This window comes from Triticum dicoccoides, chromosome 3A (assembly GCF_002162155.2).
Source record: "Triticum dicoccoides isolate Atlit2015 ecotype Zavitan chromosome 3A, WEW_v2.0, whole genome shotgun sequence".
Lineage (NCBI taxonomy): Eukaryota > Viridiplantae > Streptophyta > Magnoliopsida > Poales > Poaceae > Triticum > Triticum dicoccoides.
This window is the reverse complement of record NC_041384.1, coordinates 279,020,526-279,035,536: the sequence shown is the minus strand read 5'-3', so window position 1 is coordinate 279,035,536 and position 15,011 is coordinate 279,020,526. Positions and strand designations below refer to the sequence as shown.

Genomic DNA, 15,011 nt, shown 5'->3' with positions numbered 1-15,011 from the left:
AAAATGCCCCAAGATGGGATCTCACGGGTACAGAATGTTGCGACGGTGGAAAAGTGGTTTCGTGGCTCCCTTGGATGTTTTCAGGGTATAAGAGTATATATAGGCAAAAGAAGAAGGTCGGTGGAGCTACGAGGGGCCCACGAGGGTGGGGACGCGCCTACCCCCCTGGGCACGCCCTCCTGCCTCGTGCTCGCCTTGTTGCATCTCTGACTTCCACTCCAAGTCTCCTAGATGATGTTTGTTCCAAGAAAGATCCTCACGAAGGTTTCGTTCTGTTTGGATTCCATTTGATATTCCTTTTCTGTGAAACACTGAAAAAGGCAAAAAAACAACAATTTCCACTGGGCCTTCGGTTAATAGGTTAGTCCCAAAAATAATATAAAAGTGCATATTAAAGCCCATTAAACATCCAAAATAGATAATATAATAGCATGGAACAACAAAAAATTATAGATACATTGGAGACGTATCAGCATCCCCATGCTTAATTCCTGCTCGTCCTCGACTAGGTAAATGATAAAAAAACAGAATTTTTTATGTGGAATGCTACCTAACATAATTTTCAATGTAATTTTCTTTATTGTGGCATGAATGTTCAGATCCGAAAGATTCAAGACAAAAGTTTAATATTGACATAAAAATAATAATACTTCAAGCATACTAACCTAGCAATTATGTCTTGTCAAAATACATATCCAAAGAAAGCTCATCCCTACAAAATCATATAGTTTGTCCATGCTTCATTTTCGTCACACAAAATGCTCTCATCATGCACAACCCCGATCACAAGCCAAGCAATTGTTTCATACTTCAATATTCTCAAACTTTTCCAACTTTAACGCAATATATGAGCGCGAGCCATGGACATAGCACTATGGGTGGAATAGAATATGATGATGGAGGTTGTGTGGAGAAGACAAAAAAGGAGAAAGTCTCACATTGATGTGGCTAATCAACGGGCTATGGAGATGCCCATCAATTGATGTCAATGCAAGGAGTATGGATTGCCATGCAACGGATGCACTAGAGCTATAAATGTATGAAAGCTCAACAAAAGAAACTAAGTGGGCGTGCATCCAACTCGCTTGCTCACGAAGACCTATGACATTTTGAGGAAGCCCATCATTGGAATATACAAGACAAATTCTATAATGAAAAATTCCCACTAGTATATGGAAGTGACAAAATAGGAGACTCTCTATTATGAAGATCATGGTGCTACTTTGAAGCACAAGTGCGGAAAAAGGATAGTAACATTGTCCCTTCTCTCTTTTTCTCTCATTTATTGGTGGGCTTCTTTGGCCTCTTTTATTTTTTTTCGTCCGGAGTCTCATCCCGACTTATGGGTGAATCATAGTCTCCATCATCCTTTCCTCACATGGGACAATGCTCCAATAATGAAGATCATCACACTTTTATTTACTTATAACTCAAGGATTACAACTCGATACTTAGAACAAAATATGACTCTATGTGAATGCCTCCGGCGGTGTACCAGGATATGCAATGAATCAAGAGTGGCATGTATGAAATATGAATGGTGGCCTTGCCACAAATACGATGTCAACTACATGATCATGCAAGGCAATATGACAATGATGGAGTGTGTCATAATAAACGGAATGGTGGAAAGTTGCATGGCAATATATCTCAGAATGGCTATGGAAATGCTATAATAGGTAGGTATGGTGGCTGTTTTGAGGAAGATATAAGGAGGCTTATGTGTGATAGAGCGTATCATATCACGGGGTTTGGATGCACCGGCGAAGTTTGCACCAACTCTCGAGGTGAGAAATGGCAATGCACGGTACCAAAGAGGCTAGCAATGATGTGAGGGTGAGAGTGTGTATAATCCTGGACTCAACATTAGTCATAAAGAACTCACATACTTATTGCAAAAATCTACAAGTCATCAAACTCAAAGCACTACGCGCATGCTCCTAGGGGGATAGATTGGTAGGAAAATACCATCGCTCGTCCCTAACCGCCACTCATAAGGAAAGCAATCAAAGAACACCTCATGCTTCAAATTTGTCACACAACGGTTATGATACGTGCATGCTACGGGACTTGCAAACCTCAACACAAGTATTTCTAAATTTCACAATTAGTCAACTAGCACGACTCTAATATTACCAGCTTTATATCTCAAAACAATTATCAAGTATCAAACTTCTCATAGTATTTAATGCACTCTATATGAAAGTTTTTATTATACCCATCTTGGATGCCTATCATATTAGGACTAATTTTATAGCCAAAGAACATTACCATGATATTCTAAAAGACTCTCAAAATAATATAAGTGAAGCATGAGAGATCAATAATTTCTATAAAATAAAACCAGCACCATGCTCGAAAAGATATAAGTGAAGCACTAGAGCAAAATTATCTAGCTCAAAAGATATAAGTGAAGCACATAGAGTATTCTAATAAATTCCGATTCATGTGTGTCTCTCCAAAAGGTGTGTACAGCAAGGATGATTGTGGTAAACTAAAAATCAAAGACTCAAATCATACAAGACGCTCCAAGCAAAACACATATCATGTGGTGAATAAAAATATAGCCTCAAGTAAAGTTACCAATAGACGAAGACGAAAGAGGGGATGCCTTCCGGGGCATCCCCAAGCTTAGGATTTTGGTTGTCCTTGAATTTTACCTTGGGGTAACTTGTGCATCCACAAGCTTAGGCTCTTTCCACTCCTTGTTCCAAAATCCATCAAATCTTTACCCAAAAACTTGAAAACTTCACAACACAAAACTCAACAGAAAATCTCATGAGCTCCGTTAGTATAAGAAAACAAACCACCACTTTAATGTATTGTAATTAAATCATTCTTTATTTATATTGGTATTAAACCTACTGTATTCCAACTTTTCTATGGTTCATACCCCCCGATACTACCCATAGATTCATCAAATAAGCAAACAACACACAAAGAACAGAATCTGTCAAAACAGAACAGTCTGTAGCAATCTGGAGGTTTCGGATACTTCTGTAACTCCAAAATTTTTGAAACATTAGGACGACCTAAATAATTTGTATATTGATCTACTTCAGTTGGAATTGGTATTTTATCGCTCTCTGGTAAAAAAAATAAAAATTATTTTCGTGAGCGCATACTTTCTGTTTTTTTCAGCAAGATCAAACAACAATCACCCAAGAATATCCTAAAGGCTTTACTTGGCACAAACACTAATTAAAACATAAAAACACAATCATAACAGAGGCTAGATAAAATATTTATTACTAAACAGGAACAAAAAGTAAAGAACAAAAATAAAATTGGGGTGCCTCCCAACAAGAACAAAAATATTTATTACTAAACAGAGATTTCAATGATGCTCACATGAAAGACAAGAATTTAAGCACAAAGAGAGCATCATAAAACATGTGAAAACACATCTAAGTCTAATATACTTCCTATGCATAGGCATCTTATAGGCAAACAAATTATCAAGGCAAGCAAAAACTAGCATATGCAAGGAAGCGGAAATAAACAATAGCAATCTCAACATAACGAGAGGTAATTTAGTAACATGAAAATTTCTACAACCATATTTTTCTCTCTCATAATAATTACATGTAGGATCATAAGAAAATTCAACAATATAGCTATCACAAAACATATTCTTAACAAGATCCACATGTATGCAAAGTTGACACTCTTCCAAAATAGTGGGATTAACATTAACTAAAGTCATGACCTCTCCAAACCCACTTTTATCAAAAACTTCATAAGATTGAACATTCTCCAAATATGTGGGATATAAAGTTGACACTCTTCCAAACCCACTTTTAATATTATTGCAAACATTATTATCAATCTCATATTCATCATGGGTATTAAATAAATTTTCAAGATCATAAGAACAATCACCCCAATCATGATCATTACAACAAGTAGAGGACATAGCAAAACTAGCACCACCAAGCTTAGGGTTTTGCATATTATTAGCACAATTTACATCAATAGAATTTATAATAAAATCATTGCAATTATGCTTTTTATTCAAAGAACTATCATGAATTGCTTCATAAGGTAATTCATCACACTTCTCAGATTCATGAATTTCAAGCAAAATCTCATAAAGATAATCTAGTGCACTCAACTCACTAGCAATAAGTTCATCATAATTGGATCTCTTAAAGAGATTAGCAAGTGGATGAGGATCCTTAAACTTTTAGCAAGCGAAGACGCAAGCAAAAAGAAGGTACATGGTAACACAAGATCGAATGGAAGAAGGGCGAAAGAAAAGGGCAAAGGCGAAGTGGGGGAGAGGAAAACGAGAGGCAAATGGCAAATAATGTAATGTGAGGGAGAAGAGTTTATGATGGGTACTTGGTATGTCTTGACTTGGCGAAGATCTCCCCTACAACGGTGCCATAAATCCTTCTTGCTACCTTTTGAGCATGTGTTGGTTTTCCCTTGAAGAGGAAAGGGTGGTGCAGCAAAGTAGAGTAAGTATTTCCCTCAGTTTTTTGAGAACCAAGGTATCAATCCAGTAGGAGACTACACGCAAATCGCCTAGTACCTGCACAAACAATCAAGAACCTTGCAACCAACGCGATAAAGGGGTTGTCAATCCCTTCACGACCACTTGCAAAAGTGGCATCTGATAGAGATAATAAGATAAATATTTTTGGTATTTTTGTTGTATAGATTGGAAAGTAAAGATTGCAAAATAACGGCGACAGAAATTGGCTAGTTGACGGGAAACTAATATGATGTAAAATAGACCCGGGGGCCATAGGTTCACTAGTGGCTTCTCTCATGATAGCACATATTACGGTGGGTGAACAAATTACTACCGAGCAATTGATAGAAAAGCGCATAGTTATGACAATATCTAGGCATGATCATGAACATAGGCATCATGTCCGTGTCAAGTAGACCGAAACGATTCAACATCTACTACTATTACTCCACGCATCGACCGCTATCCAGCATGCATCTAGAGTATTAAGTTCATAAGAATAGAGTAAGGCATTAGGCAAGATGACATGATGTAGAGGGATAAACTCAAGCAATATGATTTAAACCCCATCTTTTTATCCTCGATGGCAACAATACAATACGTGCCTTGCTACCCCTGCTGTCACTGGGAAAGGACACCGCAAGATTGAACCCAAAGCTAAGCACTTCTCCCATTGCAAGAAAGATCAATCTAGTAGGCCAAACTAAACTGATAATTCGAAGAGACTTGCAAAGATATCAAATCATGCATATAAGAATTCAGAGAAGAACCAAATATAGTTCATAGATAATCTTGATCATCAACCCACAATTCATCGATCTTGGCAAACACACCGCAAAAAGTATTACATCGAATAGATCTCCAAGAACATCGAGGAGAACTTTGTATTGAGAACCAAAGAGAGAGAAGAAGCCATCTAGCTAATAACTATGGACCCGAAGGTCTATGGTAAACTACTCACACATCATCGGAGAGGCTATGGTGTTGATGTAGAAGCCCTCCACGATCGAATCCCCCTCCGGTAGATCGCTGGAAAAGGCCCCAAGATGGGATCTCATGGGTATAGAATGTTGCGACGGTGGAAAAGTGGTTTCGTGGCTCCCTTGGATGTTTTCAGGGTATAAGAGTATATATAGGCGAAAGAAGAAGGTCGGTGGAGCTACGAGGGGCCCATGATGGTGGGGGCGCGCCTACCCCCTAGGCGCGCCCTCCTGCCTCGTGGCCACCTCGTTGCGTCTCTGACTTCCACTCTAAGTCTCTTGGATGACGTTTGTTCCAAGAAAGATCCTCGCGATGGTTTCGTTCCATTTGGATTCCGTTTGATATTCCTTTTCTGCGAAACACTGAAATAGGCAAAAAAACAACAATTTGCACTGGGCCTTCGGTTAATAGGTTAGTCCCCAAAATAATATAAAAGTGCATATTAAAGCCCATTAAACATCCAAAACAGATAATATATCAACATGGAACAATCAAAAATTATAGATACGTTGGAGACGTATCACATATCATAGGCGCCTATCTGACCCAATGACGAGCTGACACGTGTTTCGTCCGGCCAATGAGAATTTTACACGTGGAAAATCACCATTGGTCGTTTCTATTAATGGGTTATCGGATCCAAAACCGGATCCGATAGCTTAACGGCGACCCGTTACGGTGGATGCCACGTGTTGGTTACTCTTGACGAAAGCACTTCCATGATGCATCATTTATCGTCATGGAAGTGAACACTTTCGTTATGATAATTTAGGTATTGTCATGGAACACTTCTACGACGACATAGGTATGACTATCTTGATTCTGTCATAAAATCGTCATGGATGTACATGCATGACAGGAAACATGACCTACTGTAACAAACACGTATCATCACGGAAGTGTATTTTTTTGTAGTGATAGTTCCTATTCTTGTACTCGTATCTTTTCTTTTCAAGTATAGATGACCCTTGGAATTATATTAGTGTCATTTAAGGAGTTTTAGTTGGTAGACCACTGTTACTAAGTTGTGTCCGATAAACGATTTCTGGTAGTATGATAAGATCATATCTCTTGGATATGACCTTACATGTAGGTTTTGCTTGTGTAGTGTGACTTGTGTAAATTGTGTGAATTTAGTGCTTTTTGTTTTTGTTGGAGTTTTTGTTGCCAGCATGAGCATATGGGTAGTATTTTCCCCTTAGGTCTTTATTCTATCTATATCCTAATACATGTTGCAACCCAATGATGAGTTCAAGTTTAACCACATGCGCCAAGATCCGACAAGAAGCAAGCACCGTCTTGTTGAAGGAAGAAACCTGGAGGAAGCTACAATTCATCGGTATATGTTTTAAAGTAGTTGACGTAAACCCGAGAGTTGTAAGGAACGATAGATTGTTTTGATTGGCATGCAGAACCAATGGATTATCCAAACCTAGTTCATGAACAAGAAACATTTTTGTAATGCTAGTGAGGATGTCCGAGTGTTAGAATGCGAGATTCTCTAAACCATATACAAGGTAATGATTTGGGTACGGAATGGATTGATCACCATGTCGAGTTACTCTTATTATTCGCTCTTGCTATGTGGGATGGTAAATCTAGAGTGACTTGCCTATAATTGAGGGACAACGATGTTAAGCCAAAGCCTTAGAATAGTATGATGCTTGACCCTTATAGAAGGCACTCGCTGCGAATAGTTGGCTTTAACGGTGAGGATAAAGCAATAATGTTTTCTGTAGGTACTCGAGGATTATGCTCGATGTCCACCATGAGAGAATCAATTTTATTTAGTATGTAGGCAAGACCTGTCAACCGTGAAGGTTGAGTTAATGGAAGACCACTCTTTTGATATGGAATTCAAGATCCAAAAAGAGTGTAGTGCGTTCACATGAATGATATTATCAAAGGAGTAAGATTCTTGAAGACCTAGTGACTCTAACTCTAAGGGTGGTGGCACCCCAGATTCTCGGATGATTAATGGATATACAAAGAGAATCCCAAACCCAACCTTTTCTTTCTAGCCTCTTCGAATCTCGAGGACGAGATTCATTTTAAGAGTGGTAGATTTGCAACATCCCAAATTTTCAAATTTGGAATGTTAATATGATCGTTCTTTTACATCATGATTTCTACGCATATTTGAAATTTGGGAGGTTATGGAATGTTCTAATGAGAAGGAATAAAAGGACTTTCCCACATATTCATTTGACTCTTATTTTGATTTTACAAATATTCAAATAATTTTAAACTCAAGAAAAAATATTGAGAGAAGAAAACATTACTGTTTGGATGCTCTTATTTGCTCCTATTGCATAAAATAGTTTTTGTTAAAAAAATTATTTGGGATGAAAATGTTCACTGTATTCTGTAATATCAATAATATTTTACTATGTGTTGTGGTAATTTTAGGAATCTATTTGTATTTCATTTTAAACCAAATAGACCTCCTGTTCAGTATAATTGCTCAGCCAGATTTTACTGTTCATCGGGCTGTACAGGGGCAGCCCATTTTAATTCATCGCTCAGAGCGCTGGAGCAGCAGCATCGCAGCGACAGTAGGCTGGCCCATTTCCGCACAAAGCAGCCCAACCGCAGCTGTCTACTGTTTTTTTCTCTATATTCCTTCTCTTTGCCACTGACCACCTAGCCCCGCCTGTCATCTTCCCCATCGAGCGTGTTCCTCAGGGACACTGTAGCTCGCCAAACCGTAGCGAGATCGAATCGATTGGTTCGATCGATTCTTGACCCCAGGACAGGAGATCCACCCTATATAAGATCACCAACCTCTCCTCTACCTTTTTTCTTCGTTTCGCCGCCTCCCATGCCTTAGAATGGCGCCCAGATCTCGCTGGAGTCCACCGCCGCCCGAAGCTTATGCCGCCGCCGATTTCTTCACCACTGAGTGTCCTCAGCGCCTCCCTTACCCTCTATTGTATTCGCCTTAACCTCCTCTGTCCCCCTAACCAACTATATCGCATAGGGAAGCATCCAATCGAGCTCTAGGACATCGATCCGAAGCTCAAGTCCGACGCCGCAGCTCCAGCCGGACCTCACCGACGCTAGCAGAAGCCCCGGTCGCCCATGAGGACGTTTTCGAGTTCGGCGTGTTCCTCCTCATCTCGACCCGTCGTCCCCTGTCTTGTCTCAGGAGGCCTCCGCATCGCGCACATACTCCGAGTCCGGGCCGCCCCGCGCCGTTCTCCTCCAAGTCCGGCAGCCACCGAGCCTATGCTGTTCCGGTGAGCATCTCCCGCCGTCGATTCAAGTTGGACCGCCAGATTAAATCTCTATTTTTTTTCTTTCGTTGAAATGTTTTTGTGTTATATGCCAGCAGTATGTCGGTTAGCCATAGCAGCAAACATCCTACGGCCACTCACGCCTTGACACGTGGCACATCCATAGTAGCTGCGTCAGTTCTTCTAGGAATGCTGTCATGACACAATTGTTTTGGCACATTTCATATAATATTTTCGTTTTGGTATAACTTGAGATCTGTAACTCCAAATCAATCGAATCTTTTTCCTGTGTACCTGTAATGACCAGGAGAATACCATAGAATTAAAATTTGAGAAGCGAAACCTTCAAGCTCAGACATCTCGAACTCAGAAACTACTCTTCTATCCCACCATGCTCCTCCGGCATCGGAAGCAGAACTACCTGACCGAAGGAGATAGACAGAAAGGGAAGACGGTCATACAAAGGCCGAATAGAGCTCTCTTGAAGCTGCATCTGAATAGACCCTTGAATAAATAAGAATTGAGAAGTATTAAATGTGGGCATCATAACAAAAAAAGAAAAAGACCGAACCAGTAAGACTAAAGACTAATGTCTACTTATTTATACCTTTGAGAGGTCCACTTAGACCATTTTTTTGGACTGTTTAAATTTGAATTTGTTTAAATTGGTATTTAACCTTCCCAAGGCCACATCTTTCAAACCATTTATCCATATTAGTTGATTTTTTTACATTGTGATCCTACTAGCATGTAGATAATATATACCTACTGATATGTTTTGTTATTTAAGTTTTATTTGAGTTATTTGTTGTTTGTTGTGTTATGTGAGTATAATTTATTTATCGGTGCCTTTGTTAAACATATAGATTGTCGAGAGTATGAAGCGGACCAGGACTAAGCGTTAGAGTACTTCAACACCGTTCAAGGCAAATTTGCACTTTTGATTTTTCTCATCCTATATTTCTGCTATGCATGTGTAATTGTTGTGATATGTTATATGTTTGGGTGATCATTGTGTTTCGTGTTGTCATGTTTTGGTATTGACTGTGTTATGTGATGGTGTGAGTGGCTTGCGATTGTAGACGTGGGTATGTGTCGAGTGATGCATGGAAGTGGTGAGTCTTTATAGCTGTAGGCTCAGGACTTTTTCTCATGTGAATGCGTCAATGGCTGAGCGCTCTATTGCCCCTAAAGAATGCGCCATGGCTGAGCGTACTTTGGATTTTGGGGCTTAAATCAGATGAATACGTTGATGGCTAAGCGCTCTATTGTCCATAGAGAATGCGCCATGAATGAGCACACTTGAGACTTCTTGAAGATCTTTCTCGTATCATTCTATGATTCCGAGGGTTTCCGGTGTATGAGTAATTTGGTTGTGGTCCAGTTTAGCCTGGTGTAATTTGTGCTTGTGTAAACCTTGACTACCTAGTGGAGGCAGGTGAAGTTAGTTTAGGCCAAACCAACTTGAGTGTTTCAATTGTCATACCTCGCTTGTGGATGCAGGTTTTGATGCGAAGCATCCTATGGTCATTTCCATGGACCTACCATCGTCTCATCAAGTGCCAAGAGGACCTATGACACGAGGTGACTTCTACTACCTAAGTCCAAGATGTTGTGCATGATTAGGTATCAAGCGGATCGTCTCGAAGATGCACGTGAAGACGGACAAGTCCCCAAGTTCACGGACGAAGAGAACCAACGGAAGAAGTCAAGAGCAGCTTCTAGGCCTCGGACATTCAGCCATGACCCCGGACATCCGGCCCCTGAAGCACCTACAATGACAGCCGCCAAGTACCTTATAGGCCCCGGACATCCGGCCTCAGCCCGGACATCCGGCCAAGCCCCGAAATCCGGCCCAAGTCCGGAAATCCGGCGTCCTCCGTCCCGAATACATCAAGACCGACCCTGCCAGCCCGGACATCCGGCCCGACACCCGGACATCCGGCCTCACCTGTCTGCGCGCAGTGTAGGGCCGAGGCCCATGTACCTCTTCGACCCCCTAGACTATATATACTCATCCTCCTCCCTCTTTCTAGCGTTAGCGTTGTGTTAGCTCATATGTGAGATAGAGCTTCACTCATCCATCTGGATCTACTCCATTGCGAGGGACCGTTATCTCTTCGGAGAAGATCCACCTTGGATTCAATACCCCTTCATGAGAAGACCCCTCAAGACCTCCTCACGAAGAAGAACCGGTTACCCTATGTATCGTCCTTTGTTGGATTCAGATCGTGTATCTCTTTTGCGTTTGAGGATCTAGCATATGTGTGATCGTTCTTGTTGGTTTGAGTGATTCTCTCGTGTTTCCTCTTGTGTTCTTCGTGTTCTTCACGGGATCCCCTCCTTTCGTGAAAGATCGGCCATCTAGGGTTCCACCCTACATCATCTTGGTATCATGAGCCACGTAGGTAACGATTTCTGAGCCCCTCTCTTTGTTTGCTATCTTAATTTTGCTGATTTTGCCCTAAATTCGAAGATTCCCCACAAAAATAGCCCCCTAATTTTTTTTGTGATTTGTTGGTGTGATGAAGTTTTGTTGGATTTGATCCGCGGATTTCATGTGTTGCAGGTAGATCTAGCTTTCCCCCATCTTTTCCCAAATTTCCATCCACAAAATCTCCCGAATTTTGCCCCGAATTTGCCTCTTCCACGCGGAGTTCCTCAAGTTCGTCCATGGATCCAGAGCCCGGACATCCGGCCCGAACCCCTCGGACATCCGGCCCTCAAACCCGGACATTCGGCCCCTGACAGCATCACCTCCATCCACCGCACCGTTCTTCGCCTAACTTTCGCCAAATTTTACTCCGGTGCCCATTTTCACTTCCGCGTACAACAACCACTTGCACATAGCACCACCATTTCCTGCAAACACCACCATCGCTTAACCGCTATCAACTCCGACAATTTTGACACGTTTTGCTTTGAGAATTTGAGTTGCGGTTCTGTGTCCTATTGTGTTTCAGCTATTTAAGTACGGTTCAATGTCGACATCACCGCCGCTCATCTTCGCCACGGACTCGTCATCAACAACGAACACTTCACCATTTTGACACCATACCGTAAGCAAGAATCGGTAACCTGTCACATCCCTAGCTTTACCCTGGCCTTGGACTAGCTTGGTTGCTGCATCATGTTTAAATTCAAATGAAATTTGAATTGAGGAATTTTCAAAGCCTCAGAATCCTTTAAAAAAAATGATCAAGATAAAAATTGCTTCAAATAAGTCCAAGAAAATGTTCTTGTTATCCTCTGGAAATATTGGCAAGAGGTAAAATCCAAACCAATATTTTCGGTATTTCAGAAACATTTATTTTGGGTATTTGACTTAAATCAATAGCTATTTGAATTGGACTTATATCTACTATTAAATAAATATAGGTCCAATAATTCTGAAATATTTTTGTGGAGCATTGTTTTAATTCTTTTAGCTCCTAAAAATATTGTCAGAAGTAAAATAAATTGAATTGGTTTCAAAACCAAATTCAAAACAAACCTGCAAAATAGAAAACAGAATTAAAACAGAGAGAGAGAGAGAGTCTTACCTGGCGCTTACCTGGTGGCCCAACAGGACCGGCCCAGCTAGGCCCAGCCCACCTCCTCACTCCTACTGTCTTCAACCTCCTGCCAGTGGGCAGGAGGGCGTGTGCCCACGGCGCGCCAGCACGCGCACGGCCACCGACGACCACCTCCTGCTTGCCGCGTCGCCCTGGACTCTCCTGGCATCGCCACGCACCCCCCCGGGCCCCTCTCGCTCTCCTTCCCCCTCATCCTCTCCCCTGGACCCCTCTCTCTCGCCACCGAACACGCCCATCGCCGCCGTTCGCCGTTGCCGCGACCACCGCCACCCCCTCTCCTCTCCGACGCGCTCCCGAGCTCCGCCACGACGTCGTCGTCCTCTCCATCGAGTCACGCGGCGCCAGAAGCTCTGCTGCATCTCCAACGCCGCCGTTTCCGACCTCGGTTGCCGGTGATCCCCGCCGTCGATTCGCCGGACCCCGTGCCTCCCCTGCCTCGCCAGCAGCACCAGAAGAACCGCGGTGAGCCGCTGCATCGTTTCCCCCATGCCTCGTTGCCTAATTCGCCCCCTAGCCGCTCCCTCCACCGGAGCCGAGACGCTCCGCCGCACGGGCTCGTCGCCGGTGAAGCTCCGGTGACCTTTTGGTCCCACGCATGCGTCCGTTGCACTCGTTGCGTCCCGTAGAGTAAAACTAGCGCGACACCCGTCTTGTTTGCACACCGCAGCGCCGGTCCCGCGAACCCCCGAGCTCCGGCCGCCGCCGGGGTCGATGCCGCGCTCAACTCCGGCCACCCCACGCCCTCTCGTGGGTCCCCCTAGATGCGCGGGAGCACGGGCTTCCTCCTGGTGCCCTCAGGGTGCCCAACCGCAGCCTGTAGTGCCATCCCGAGCTACTCCGGCGAGGTTCCGCCGTCGCCATGGTCGCCGGCGTCACTAGCCGACGTGGCCGCGTGATTAGCACTAATCACGGCCAGCTAACCTCCCGAGAGCCGCTGACGTATGGGCCCCACGCCCTTATTTAATCCTTATCATTTTCTATTAAGTTTAACCTAACCACCATGGGCCCACACGTCAGCTTTGACCAAGCTGACGTGGCTGTTGACTTGGTCCCACCTGTCATTGGCACTATCCAGCCCCAGTCACTGACCAGTGGACCCCACTGGTCAGGTTTGACCTGGACCCGCCTAGTTGACCTGCTGACATCAGCATGACCTAGTGCTGACGCAATAAATCATTTTCTGGATTTATTATAATTCAGGAAATTCCAGAAAATAGCTAAAACTTCTAAAAATCATAGAAATTCAACCGTAACTCCAAATTAAATAATTTATATATGAAAAATTATCAGAAAAATTCAAGGAATCCATCTGTACCATTTTCATGCATGTTAGAACAACTTATAGATGCTGTTTAGCACAAATCATACTAAGGGCATTTAAATAATCACATATGGAGTTTGAATTTGAATCTTATATTCAAACCAACTTCATTTAATCTGTTGCTAGTTGCATTAGCTCAAAACACATTCATATTGCCATGTCATGAGCATGCATCATATTGTGCATTGCATTGATTGTGTTCCCTTCTGTGTTGCCGGTATTTGTCCCCTCTTGATAGACGTGATACCGATGATGTGATCGTTGACACTGATGAAGACTCAATGTTATCTTCAGAAGTGCCAGGCAAGCAAAACCCCCTTGTTCATTCCGATACAATCCCACTCTCTCGCTCCTGCTCTCTTTTACTGCATTAGGACAACACCGATTCAACTGTTACATGCTGCGGTAGTTGAACCCCTTTATCCTCTGCATGACCTGTCATTGCCACAGTAAATAGATGAAACCCACTAGCATGAGTAGGAGTTGTTTGAGCCCTGTTGTGCCTACTCATTCATGTTTGTTTGTCATGCCTGCTACTGCTTAGAGTTGAGTCAGGTCTGATTCATCGGGGATGAATTAGAGGTGTGTGAACATGTCCTACTGTGTGTGAGCTAAGTGTGTGAACACGATTTGGTAAAGGTAGCGGTGAGAGGCCATGTAGGAGTACATGGTGGGTTGTCTCATTGAAGTCGTCCTCAGGAACTGAGTTCTGTGTTTGTGATCCATGATTCAGCTACTACCATACATTGGGCCCTAAAATATGACCCCGCTCGACTTCTTATTCACCCTTGTCCTCTGTCCAGGAGTTGCAAGTAGTTTCTGGTGTTTGTAGTATGCTGGAGGCCGTGGACAGCGCTGACCGTAGGGGTGGGCTGTGATGCGGTAGGCACGTGGCCGGGTATACCGGGCACCCGTTTGGTGTCACGGAACCCTGTTCACATCGTTTGGGGCTGTGAGCGAAACTCCGGCCGGATCTCCTCATGGATGGAACCCGAATAGGCGATAAACCTGGACTAGAGACTTAGGTGTTTAGGTAGGTCGTGGTCTACACCCACGTCGGCTTTCGCTTGAAGTCTGCCGAGCACATGTCGTGTGCAGACGCTAAGTGGTGGAAACATGTATGAAGAAGTACACCCCTGCAGGGTTAACATCATCTATTCGAATAGCCGTGTCCGCGGTAAAGGACTTCTGGGTTGCTTATATCAGTTCATAGACAAGTAAAGTGGATACTCTAAAATACGCAAGATAAGCGTGAGTGCTATGGATGGCGTTCTCGTAGGGAGACGGGAGCGGATCCATAGTGGTGTATTGATATGGGGAATATGTGGACTCGTGTGCGCCACCTCAAAAGAGTTACATTGCAGTCGTAGTTCAGGATAGCCACCGAGTCAAAGCTGGCTTGCTGCAGTTAAACACCA

General features: G+C 43.1%; 1 long non-coding RNA gene across 1 annotated transcript; it reads left to right on the top strand.

The window, feature by feature from the left end:
- The first annotated feature begins 8,120 nt into the window (after positions 1-8,120).
- Positions 8,121-9,712, top strand: LOC119271537. The gene is made up of 2 exons (XR_005134583.1): positions 8,121-8,700; positions 9,564-9,712. It is a non-coding gene; the product is annotated as an uncharacterized LOC119271537 (long non-coding RNA).
- The last annotated feature ends 5,299 nt before the right edge of the window (positions 9,713-15,011 follow it).